At 44.6% G+C, this 11,894-nt stretch overlaps 1 long non-coding RNA gene across 4 annotated transcripts in view; it reads right to left on the bottom strand.

Annotated features, from left to right (window-relative positions):
• LOC112486890 (uncharacterized) overlaps window positions 1-11,894 on the bottom strand; it is an 87,321-nt gene that overhangs the window by 48,200 nt on the left and 27,227 nt on the right. For 3 of the 4 annotated variants that reach the window (XR_003049452.1, XR_003049451.1, XR_003049453.1), the window contains exon 4: window positions 6,450-6,632. This is a non-coding gene — a long non-coding RNA (uncharacterized LOC112486890). Of the gene's footprint in view, window positions 1-1,749; window positions 3,234-6,449; window positions 6,633-11,894 lie in introns of those variants that run through there. The other variant, XR_003049454.1, reaches the window with a different exon arrangement.

The following is an 11,894-nucleotide window of genomic DNA, read 5'->3' as shown; positions in this document are numbered from 1 at the left end:
ACATTTATTATTAGAAGGAAAAAATCTATTAGTTTCTGGCCTGGGGGCTGCCGTCATGAAAAAGCATGTTAGCAGTGTGAACCACTTTGGTCTAATTTATTACCCAATCTGTGACATTTTATTCACCCGCATCACTAAGAGAGGCTAAAAGTAACTTGGAGAGAAATGGAAGAGAAGAGAGAGCCGGAGTGTAGACAAGGTCGATTAACAAAACCTGGAAGGAGTGGAGGGAAAAAACCACCTCTGTTTTAAATAATTGATTTGTCTTTCATTTCTTGGTATAATGGGCAGGGAGATGAAAGAGCGGCTCTCGGGGTTTTTTTTTTTTTTCTACCATTTCTCGTGGCGATATCTGAAATTCACAGTAATTGTTGCACATTTGTATGTTTTTGCATTTATTTGAGTTTGACTTCTGTTGAACTCTAACAGATGTCTGGCTGTAAACTGATCATCCACCCACTCACTCTGAGACCCTGACCACAGACACTGGTCCATTACTGGGTGGGTGGAGCCAGTTGACCTGTTAGGTACAAAGGTCATGGGTCGGACACGGTTAGCTGGGGAGAACGTTGGTTAGCAGATCAAACAGGAAGTGAGGGACGACACATACTGCTCATCAACGCCCTCTGGAGTTTCGTCTACGTGGAAGTGACCAGTTCTGTCAAATCTGTCCAATCAGCATCTACCTGAAGCTGAGCTTCAACAGGGTTTAATACACGGAGGAAACTACGATCAGACTGTGATCTGTGATCGACAGCTAGGTCTGAATGAACTGGTCAGTTGATCAGGTTTTAGTCAACTAGTAGTTAGTCAACTAGTGGTTAGTCAACTAGTGGTTAGTCAACTAGTGGTTAGTCAACTAGTAGCCAATGACAGGTCAACAAAACGTTATATAAATAAATAAATAAGAAAAAAATAAAAACAACAAAGAAATGTTGCCAAAGACAAATGATATTCGAGAAACGTACGTCAATGACGTTGATGATGTTAAACAAAGGTGAATCCAGGTTCATCCAATAATAAACAGACCCCTGCCCTAATCAAACACATCCCCCCCCCGTACGCAGCCCACGATGCCCCGTATCATCAGAATACCTCCCTAATTAGGACACATCCCTTTCAAGTCGGCCCCAACGACACCAGGCGGAAATGTCTTTGGGAGCGGCGCTGACGCGGGTTTGAGTCATTAAGGAGGAATCAGGTCAGCCTTCGCGTCTACGGAGCGAATCCAAGGCACAAATATGTAATTACGCATATGCACGGACGCATTGTTTTTAATGAGCTGTTTGGAGACGACGGGTTCTCACCTCGCAGCGGCGGCAACCACGGGCGGCCGAGGCGTGTGAGAATGTGGAGGTGGACTGACGGGGTGTCAGGGGTGTCGTTCCTTATTTAAAATGCAAAATGGGAAAAATAAATAATAGCAGAATGAATGCATAAGGAGAGTGAATCCAGGGCAGACGCCGAGGGTGTAGGAAGAGAAGGGAAGGAAGCCTCTGATTGGTGAGTGTCTGGAGAGCAGCGCCGCGGCCCACACTGTTATTCTCAGCAGCTGCGGGAGGTGCGATCTGACCCACGCTGTGAAGTCAGTCAAGTGTCAGTGTGTGGACACGAGAAGACGTCTCTTCTCTGTCAGTCCCCCTGTCGTGGCCTGTCACAAACTCCCGTGTGTCTTAATGACTGGGATTGCAGAGAATCAAAACAACATTAACATGTCCTCTCTGGAGTCTCACACACACACACTCACACACACTCACACATGAGAACATTGTGTGACAGCCACAGTTGTCCACAGTCAGTCACATGGTCACATGGTCACATGGTCTGGCTGTACTGAAACAATGGCAGATGGAATCTGAGGAACGGACATACAGATGATATACAGAAAAAAACAACCACCTTATTATATAATATATAAAACAGTATATTGACGTCTGGACTCCTTTCTGTCTTAACTTAAGTTTCTTAACTATATTATGTCTACATGTGTGGGCCACATCATGAAGCCCAGTCAGCAGAGAGGGTTAAACCCACAGTGTCTGTGACTGACAGGTTTGAAATATTGTTTGTGTTCCTCCCAGAAACCTCCGACGATCTCATTATCTTAATTGGGATCTGAGTCTTTAATTAGCGACCTGGTTGTGAGTCACTCAGGTGTGATCGATGCCCTCTTAATCTCACCGCGTGGATGGGACGGAAGGAAACGAGAGGAAAATGAAATCAGTGTTTTTCTATCTTTAATTGGAACGTTAATGTCAAAATTAATAACAATCAACTCCATTAGCCGACTCGTCTCGGGGCTGATGGCAGCCATGATTCCACCGTTTAATATTCACTCTGATTCCAGGTTAATTGTCCTCATTAGGGGAGAATCCAGCAAAGCCTCGCAGGAATTAATGGGACGAGGAGAAAGAAAAGACAAAAAAAAACAAGTACTAAAAGATGGAGCAGAGGAACAAAACCGCGGCTGAGTTCAACACAACAGTCTGTCTAAAAATCTGAAAGTCACTTCTCCCACTGAGAGGAGAAACCGTCACTTTGTTTGATTTAAATGAGGAAAAATAACAGTGTCATGAACACGCAGCAGGAGGCGCCACATCAGCAAGTCTACTTTATTTACACTCATAATTCTTCTGCTAGATGTCATATAAATATAGATACATATATATATATACTGTATATAAATATATGATTTTTCTCTTTCCAGCTTTATTTTTTAAATCCGTATCATTAACATTAATGCCTTCAGGTTTAGACCAACGTTTGTTTATTTTTCCTCTAATCTTTAGCGATACCTGTGACCTTTACTCATCGTTAGCAGTTTCAACTATAATTAATATTCTCAATGATTTAATAATAGCTCTTCCCATTGATACGGTATCAGGAAAGGAACTATCTATATTTTCTTAATCCCCTAGTGGACAACAAAGGAAGGTTCAAGCCTGACAGTCCAGATGTAGGGCAGCACAGAGAAAATCAAAAATACTGTGATTAGCTAACACACAAAAGGGCTACAACAACAACAACAACAACAACAACAACAACAATGAACCCCCTCTCATCAGACCAGACCTGGAACAACTGAACCAGGGACCGTCGTCTCAGCTCAGATCGTCCCCGTCCTTTTGTCTTAACACATCCTGCCGAGGCTCTAATCAAGTCTCAACCATCGAACCTTCTTCACCCGGAGAAGCCGAGGAGTGTTTCTGCACGATACCGTCGGCCAAACCAAGCTGAAACAAACAAAGCCATTTCAGATACACACTGCTGTGGAGAATGAGATTAACCTCCTCCATCCTCCTCCACACAGCCAGATTATCTGCTGTCACCCAGCTTTATCTGCTCCCAGCATCCCATCAAGAGCCAGGCCTTCTAAACACTGTGCTTTTGTTCCCATCTCACCAAAAGTTTGGAAGCTGGAACTTTTCATTATTTAATGTCAGCGCTCCTGGCCGACACCGAGAGACTGAAGGTTGAATCAGAAACGCTGGGAATATTTGGACACAAAGCCCCGTGGCTGCTCTGGAAATGGTTCCAAAAAGGCTCATCCTATTATTTACAGCTGTTTTTCCCCTGTTCTCTCTGCTTGTACCTGCTGGAAAAACAGGCAGCGGGACATGGTGGCTGATCTCAGCCAATACAGAAATGATGGGGATTTGATTCTGGGATTTATGGATGGAAGAAAAAGAGGGCAGCAAATAACAACATAATCTCTCCACAACCCTGAAAGCCACACATTTCTCTGGCTAAGATTAAAAATACATTATTTAAAGGGCATTTAGTTCCTGAAATAGGAACAGTGTGCGAGCGCGTTCAGCCTCTGTGGCGAGGACCGGCCACGGACACAAACGTCCAGTGTCAGGGGAAAAAAAACACATTAAAAATAACAATAACAATAATAATTAAAATGGCTTCTTTAGTAAAGGTTCACTTAATGAAACTGGCTCCATAAGACTCAACCAATGAGATCGTTTGGGGCGGGGCTAAGACTGCTGCAGCTCTCACTACTGTGTGAATTATTGAAAGCTAAAATTCATAGATAAAAACAGTGAAGAACGAGACCACTGCTGCCTCGTGTGGTCAGTTTTACTTTACCTAAATAACAACAAATAAACTAACTAAATAATAAAAAAAGTACTGATGAAGGGAGCAGTAAATCATCTGTAGAGTAAAAGTATTTAGGTCCACACACACACACACACACACACACACACACACACACAGTAGAAAGAGATTCTTTAAGGTGAGTCTCAAGGCTAACGGATCAGTTTTGCCTCCTGAAAATCACCTGGAACAAGTGGATCCAGTGACTGACCGTGGTGTGCGGCCCGCGGGCTGAATGAAGAGTTCTTTAACGTTTCACACAAACACCTCACATAAATTCACCATCTGAATTCCCGACACGAGTTCTGGACGAGCGTGCGGACGGCTGACGAGCGTGGACCTTATCTGTCGGCTGCGGTCTCCTTCCCAACTCCTGGCCCCGCATTTGCATTTTACAAGCGTTTTTTTCCTCCTGTTCTCTGTGACCTTTTGGCATCGGGGCGCCCAGATCACTGGCACGCGACAAACACGCTGCAGCTCGGAGACAGAAGTGAGAGGCTGTGAGGAGTTTTAGGTTCTGAAAGAGCGAGCCGACGGCCTCGGAGCTACAGCTCTGCTCCTGTTGTTTACCGCTCGGATCGTGAAGGACGACCGCGACGAAATCATGGTCGAAGAAACAGACGCACCAACAGCGACAGCTGAATGGTCCTGTGGTGCAGGGAGGGAAACAAAGGAAGGCCTTGACTCCGTTCACGTCATGAAAATTCATCAGCTAAAATAAATAAATAAATATAGATGGCCCTGGATCCAAACTAATTCAAAGATATTTTAAAAACCCAGATTCTACATCACAGTAACAATATTAAAGTTTAACCTTCGTTCTAATGAAATAATTGGACCTCGTCCTCAAACGGAGATCGAATCTGATGTTTGTTCTGCTGCTTCTGCTCCACGTTTGTACTGAAAAAGGCTTCGGGCTAAAGACATGGAAACGCTGAGTCGGCAGAGAGAGAGTGGGGGGGGGGGCTTTAATATACTGTCTCTTCAACTGTTGTTTTTTTGTTTTGTTGTTTTTTTCTCCCAGAACTGGATTCTAATTCCACAGAGACACAGTTCGACTGCGGCCGTTTGTTGAGCTGATACTTCAGGCGTGGACAGATTTGATCAGATAATTGTTCAAATATTCACAGCTGTTTTAACCTCTCTCTGAATCAGACTTTTACTTTAATTTTCCTGCTGCTACCTGACCCAGGAAAGCAGTCTCCTCCAGAGGTAATGAGGACGATCTGTTAATGTGAGTCAGGCTTTAATTTAAAAAAAAAATACGACCAATAGAACGCACGCACACACACACACACGAATTGTATTGAACGTCGTGACAGAATAAAAGGTGAATTCCAGCTGTTATTTTTACTGCTGCGGTTCACAGTTTGGTTCTGACTCTGTTGGAAACACTGATGCTGATGCTGCTGATGCTGCTGATGCTGATGCTGCTGATGCTGATTTATCAAAGTGCGTGTGGATTTATAAAGTCTGTCAGAGAGAGCTGCCAAAAATCAGAAATATAATCATGAAAGGCTGAAAACTTTATTCATTATACATCACAACACATGGTCCTATACTCTCTCACCCTCTCTCTCTCTCTCTCTCGGTGTGTGTGTGTGTGTGTGTGTGTGTGTGTGTATGCCTGTCCTTCCTACTGTCCTGGACCACAGCTCTGACTGTCAACAGAATCTCAGGGTTAGAAGAGAAACGACACCATGAAACACATCCTCCCAAGGGATTCAAACCAACAACCTCACAGTCAGAGCCTTGTCCTGTATCCACTAGGCCACAGGTTTAGGAGGTAGGATATACATGAGGTTGGCAGATATGTTGTTGTCAGTAGGTGGACGGGTCGGTGGGTCGGTCAGTTGGTGGATTAGATTAGATCAGAATTGTTCAAGCACAGCAGTGACACTGACACATACGGTCTAGCCTCTAGGTGGCAGCAGTGAATCTATTTCCGAGTGACTGACGAGGAACTTTGGGGAAGGGAATATTCACAGTATTTTATTCTAACTTCCTGAGGTACTTCAAGTACACAGTACCAGCTCAAAGTGAAACACGTTACTGTGAGCTAACGTTAGCGACAGCGGTCAGACACCAGAGCTAATGTAAGTACTAAAATACTGTAGTACCATCCCACCAAATACTGAAAAATATTTGAAAAAAACAAAAACAAAATATACAACATTAGAGGAACTGAACTTTCACCGTTTACCAAATACACCTGGTTTCTTTTTCGTGTTTTTTTTTTTTATATCTAATTTATTGTTAATTTTCCGGCACGTGTTTTTTTTCCACGAGTTAAATTTTTCCCACATTTTCTCCGACTTTGACAAATGAGTTGAAGCTTCACTCACCGCGACGTGTTTTCGTAGCTGATGAGAACAAATGCTGCTCCGTTTTTTCGCTGTAACCTCACAATTGACTTTGCGCCTCGGCGGTGACACCATCCTACCCACAAGGCACCGGGAGGCAGGAGGTGGAGGAGGCCTGTCGTGTTGGCTGCAGCCCACAGGGACCTCCGGGCTGACGGATCAAACCTGGGAACAATTAGAGCCAATAAGGTTAACTGTGGGTGACCCAGCCCCCCCCCTCCCACACACACCCCCGTCAGGGTCAATAAAGTCCACAGGTCTCCACAGTCACTGGTACTTTTCTGTTCCTGCCTACAGCAGATGGGGTGGGTTTGTGAAAACTGGGCTGCATACCAATATAAGTTCAGTCTTTAAAGTATGCAGATGAAGTTTTCCAGAATGGAGAAAAAGATTAATGGTTCCAACATCGGTTCTAACACAGAAACCGTTGATGGATTGGGGTCAGTTCCACCAGGCGGTCCAGACGTGTTTCCCACACTGTTCTAACAGTCCACACGGGCTCTGAGAGAACGTTAGTCCTGAGGCTGGATCAACGCAGAACCATAGATCAAACTGGACTGCACCAGTGGACTGCAGCCCACATCAACCGCCAACACATCAACACTTTCCAAGGTCATAACTGGGCCACAGGTTGATTCTACCAAACAAAGAAATAAACTAAAGGGCAGGTTCAGAAGTGGCCCACATTCTGGACACCTGAAAAACACAAGTGGCCCATTTCCAGCATGTTGTTAAACAGACACGCCCCACATTTTGTAGATGGTAGTTCTGTAGTAACCAATCTGTAGTGTTCATGCAGGAAGTGAATCAGGACCAGACCAGTTCTGAGTCCCACAGTCCGGTCCCTGTGGGCCAGACCCACTGACTCAGCAGTGTTGATGAACTGCTGCCTTCAAGTCTCTTCACACACACTCTTCTGGGTTTTATTTGGGTCTTGGCAGGTCCATTAAAGACTGGTCAGGGACTCACTCCACTGTTGACTCTGCACTTTGGTCCAGTTTATTCAGGAACAGATCAGATCAAGTGGCCCAGACGTTGGAATCCTGCCCACAGTCTTGTTAGAACAGAGTCAGACTCTGAACGTGGGCCACTGCCACTGTCTGTCACCCACTTTCATTCAGTCCAGTCCAATAACAACATGAATCATCTCACTTCAGGTCAGGGGTCTTCAACACGGGGGCCGTGTCCCCTTAGGGGTCCACAAACTTAGTACCAGGGGGTCATAGAATTTTTTTTTTTATCGTTTTAACTTTTAACAAAAAACTAATTTAAACCAACGTCTTCTGACGTGGAACAGACAAACATCACATAAATACGATTTATTTAAATTTCAGGGTTTTTCAGAATTTCAGCGTTTCCCCAGAACTGATGCTGAATTCTGACCTGAACTAAAGGAAAATTCAGGAGTTTTTTTGTTTTTTTATCCTCATACAAAAACCCAAATGATGTTTCAAACTGTGCGGTGTGCATTGTTCTGAGGCTGGAGTGTATTTACCACCTCTGACCAGCAGGTTTTTTCTGCTCCTCTTTTGTTGTGGTGTAATTATGATCGTCCTCGTTATGGATTCAGTTCAGACTGTTGTGGATGTGTTACATTTCATTGTTGTCCTGTTTATTCTCTGTGTCTCTGCAGCGCTGTGACTGAAGCCTCTGCAGACACACACACACACACACACACACTCTCAATTTCACTTTAACAGCATCTCTGGCATTCCACGATGCAGCAGCAGCAGCAGCAGCAGCAGCATTCACAGATGAAACGTCCCTTTGATCAGACGGTCCTTTGAGTGCACTCTTTAAACCTCTGCTGCCACTGTGGGCTTTCAGGGGCATCACAAACTGCATCAACAGCAACACTACATACAACGGCAGCAGCAGCAGCAGCAGTACTGATGCCACGACTCTGACATTGTGTTGGAGCAAAACTCTGCCAAGGGAAACACAACAACACGACGACCAATGATCAAACAGCGTTCCTTCAGAAGCCTCGCTGCACTTAAATAATAAAAGAAGACGCGGGGCGAGTTTTTAATGTCAAAGTGCCTCTTAAATATGAACTGGCCCTTTAAAGACTCTCCGTCAGGACGTTAACTGGTTCTCTGATATCTACAGTCGGCGTTCTTCAAAAGACCTGACGCCTGGTACAACGTACGACATCCATCATCCATCCATCCATCCATCCATCCATCACCTTTAATGTTCTCAGGTGAGGCTAGAACCTGGACAGGATCTCCAGTCCAGGTTACAGTGAACAAGATCAGATCCCACGTGGACCAGACATCGACTAAATCCACTCCGAGGATTAAAGAACGAGTTTGGAAAAATGGAAACATGAGCAACAGTGAAGTTTAGTTTAAATTTTTACATGAATTTTCTCAGTTCTTTTATAAAAGAGTTAAAAACTCCACAGGTCACAGTCAGCTGGGAGAGGACAGACAGACCAGGACAGACAGACCAGGACAAACAGAGCCAGGAGAGACAGAGCCAGACCCAGGGTGGTCCTCAGTCCTCTCCTGTCGATCTCTGCTTCACCTCCTCTGCTGCCACATGTAAATTCTACAGAAAAGTCAGAGTGAAAAAATAAATAAAGAAAATAAAAATAAAGAATTGACATTCGCGCCTGGTGCTGCAGCTTCATCCTGGACAAGGCCACAGCCGTGAGAGCCAGCTGAGTCAGTATTCTGATCACAGAGCACAGCAGAACCAGGAGGACAGCTGTCCTCAGAGGACATGTCCAGGAGCTGCTCCTCTGACTCATAGCAGAAAAAATAAATAGTGGAAACTGGTATTTCCTGGTAATTTCAGAGAAGTACACAGAAGTACACAGAAGTACACAGACAGGATTTGATGTCTGTTATTGCCCCAGGAGCAGCAGAAAAACTGGGAACTGTCATTCCAACCTTTTCCAGAAGTACACAGAAGTACACAGACAGGATTTGATGTCTGTTATTGCCCCAGGAGCAACAGAACAGAACATTTCTAGTTAACATTTCTAGTTAACATTACTAGTTAACATTACTAGTTAACATTTTGTTCAAATGAATTTTAGATTTTTGTCCTGATTCTGCAGAAACCAAAATGGCAGAACCTTCAGTGGACGTTCCTCGGAGCAGATCAGTAGATGTTTGACGTCTTCATCCAGAGGTGGTCTCCTCCACAGACTGCCATGAACCAGGACAGTCCAGTGGTCTGATAATGAACTGTTTCACACCTGGAAGGAGAACCCTCTGGAGAACACACCTCAGTTCTTCTTCAGTATTACTGTATTATTCTGTCATTAAATGTCGTTAACATTTAATGACAAATTTAAAACAACAAACTTTACTTTCTTCTGATTTTTCAGCCTGTTCATAAAACACACACACACACGTTCATACACACAGTATCGAGTTGGACTCAGACTCATTGATCTTCTGAGGAGAGACTCCAGCTCTCATCAAGCTGCCTGCACAACAGTGACCCCTGCTGGAACATCAAAGTCCCCCTTTAACAAGAAGCAACCCTTCACACAGTGAGCTGAGGAACCGCTGAAACAGAGAGACAACATCAGACGTCATGTCAGTCTGACGCAGTACTCCCTCCATCACAGCTGTCTAAATACTGCAGTATTAGGGGGACAACATAAGGTCTGAAGGCTGGGTTCAGCCCACAGGGCGGCCCGCTGAGGCCCACGTGTTCCCAAAGACAGAGAAGAGGAGCGGGATATGAAAGTGAAATCCTTCAGAGTCAGCAGTTCTTCTTCTGACCACCGGGACGTCAGCGTCACTACTGCACATCTGCAGAACGTCACACGACGATACTGTGGACTAATGAGTAAAACCATTTATGACACCAGAACACGGGCTTTTAATTTTGAATTGAAGGAACAACACGTGAAACAGCAGTTCCTGGAAAAAACAAACAAACCTGGCAACCCTTTACTGCAGCTGCTGCTCATGATTACTTATCATTTGGAGAATTTGATTTCTATATTTGGGCTAAATCTGAGATTATTTTGTTATGTTTTTTTTCCTGTGTATTCTGCTCTCTCTGTGGAGTACATGTTTACATGTACTGAGTACATGTACTGTAAATTATACTGCAGAGTACTGTTGTAGATTCACTAGAGTCCTGGACTCGGGTTGCTGCCATGTTTTGGTCACATGTCCGTGGGCTGACCTCTGGTTACCTGAAGGTCATGTCTGTGATTCTGTGGAACCATTAACAGAACTCTGTTAGCTACAGACTCCACTTCCTGTAAATTCATCTCCGTCGTCTGATGGAAAATCTGTCTGAATTATAATTGATTTTGAACATTGATTTGACGGCTTTGACTCCTGACGTCCAGTCGAATCCCATTCATCAAACGCAGCGTGACGTCGCCGTGCGATGATGGACGACGTCTCTGCTCTGACTCAACAATAAGCAGGATTTAAATAACAAACCAGCCACAGACGCCGTCATATTTTTATTATCGCGGCCGGTTGGGTTTGTGATTTGTGTCTCCTAGCGTTAGCTCGCAGCTTCAGTGAGATCTCAGCTGCAGCTTCCTGTTCTCAGCTCTGAGCGTCTTTCATCACCGCCGGGCCCGTTCTCTGAAGATTTATACGGACCGTAAGACCGCCATGTATAATGCATGAGCCCCTGACTTATAAATATATCAAACAATATCAATAAATAAAAAGCTAACCTGCCGTGTCCTCTGTAATGTGTGAATTTAACTGCTGACTCAGAGTAAAAAAAAAAAAAAAAATGAATAAATGTGAACGCAACCGTGGCAGGAACAGTCACTAAAGAATGGTCACACGGTCTGAGGACGCTGCGAAGAAGGAGCAGAAAAACTGAAAACACTCTTCAGTGGCAGGTCAGACGAACACAGGCGTGAAAAAACACCTTTGTGTCGTTTTTGGGACAGTTTTTTTTTTTTTATATCTTGTACTAATTTTAACATTTCACCATAACAAACATTTACTGAATTCTAACCACGGCTGCAGAAGGAACAGTGAGCCTGGAGGTTAGAGGAAGAGGGCTGTGATTGGAGGAAAACCAACAACCACACGAGGCGCTCCTGAGTCAAACCTTATTCTAATGGATCAAACCTGACTGGAGCTGCTGGTTAAACACTGATATAAATGAACTGACTTTTCTTCTGCTGCTGAAAGACCAAGACCACCTCCACCCCCAGCTCCACCTCCACCACCTCCACCTCCACCTCCAGCTCCAGTTCCACCTCCAGCTCCAGCTCCACCTCCAGTTCCACCCCCAGATTTAACGGTCTCACACCGTCAGGTCAGAAGAAGCTGGAAGTCCAGACCTCACGGACTCAGACTTCATACAGAATCTCTAAAGTCCTTAAAAGGTAATTGAACCTTCCAGCCCACACCGCTAATTTGAACCTCTGCCCACCAGCAAGGCAGCTAACACTGTGACAATAACAGGGATGTGTGT

Source organism: Cynoglossus semilaevis, chromosome 3 (genome assembly GCF_000523025.1).
Source record: "Cynoglossus semilaevis isolate Cse_v1.0 chromosome 3, Cse_v1.0, whole genome shotgun sequence".
Classification (NCBI taxonomy): domain Eukaryota; kingdom Metazoa; phylum Chordata; class Actinopteri; order Pleuronectiformes; family Cynoglossidae; genus Cynoglossus; species Cynoglossus semilaevis.
The sequence above is the reverse complement of the archived record's forward strand: the minus strand, read 5'-3'. Positions and strand labels throughout refer to the sequence as shown.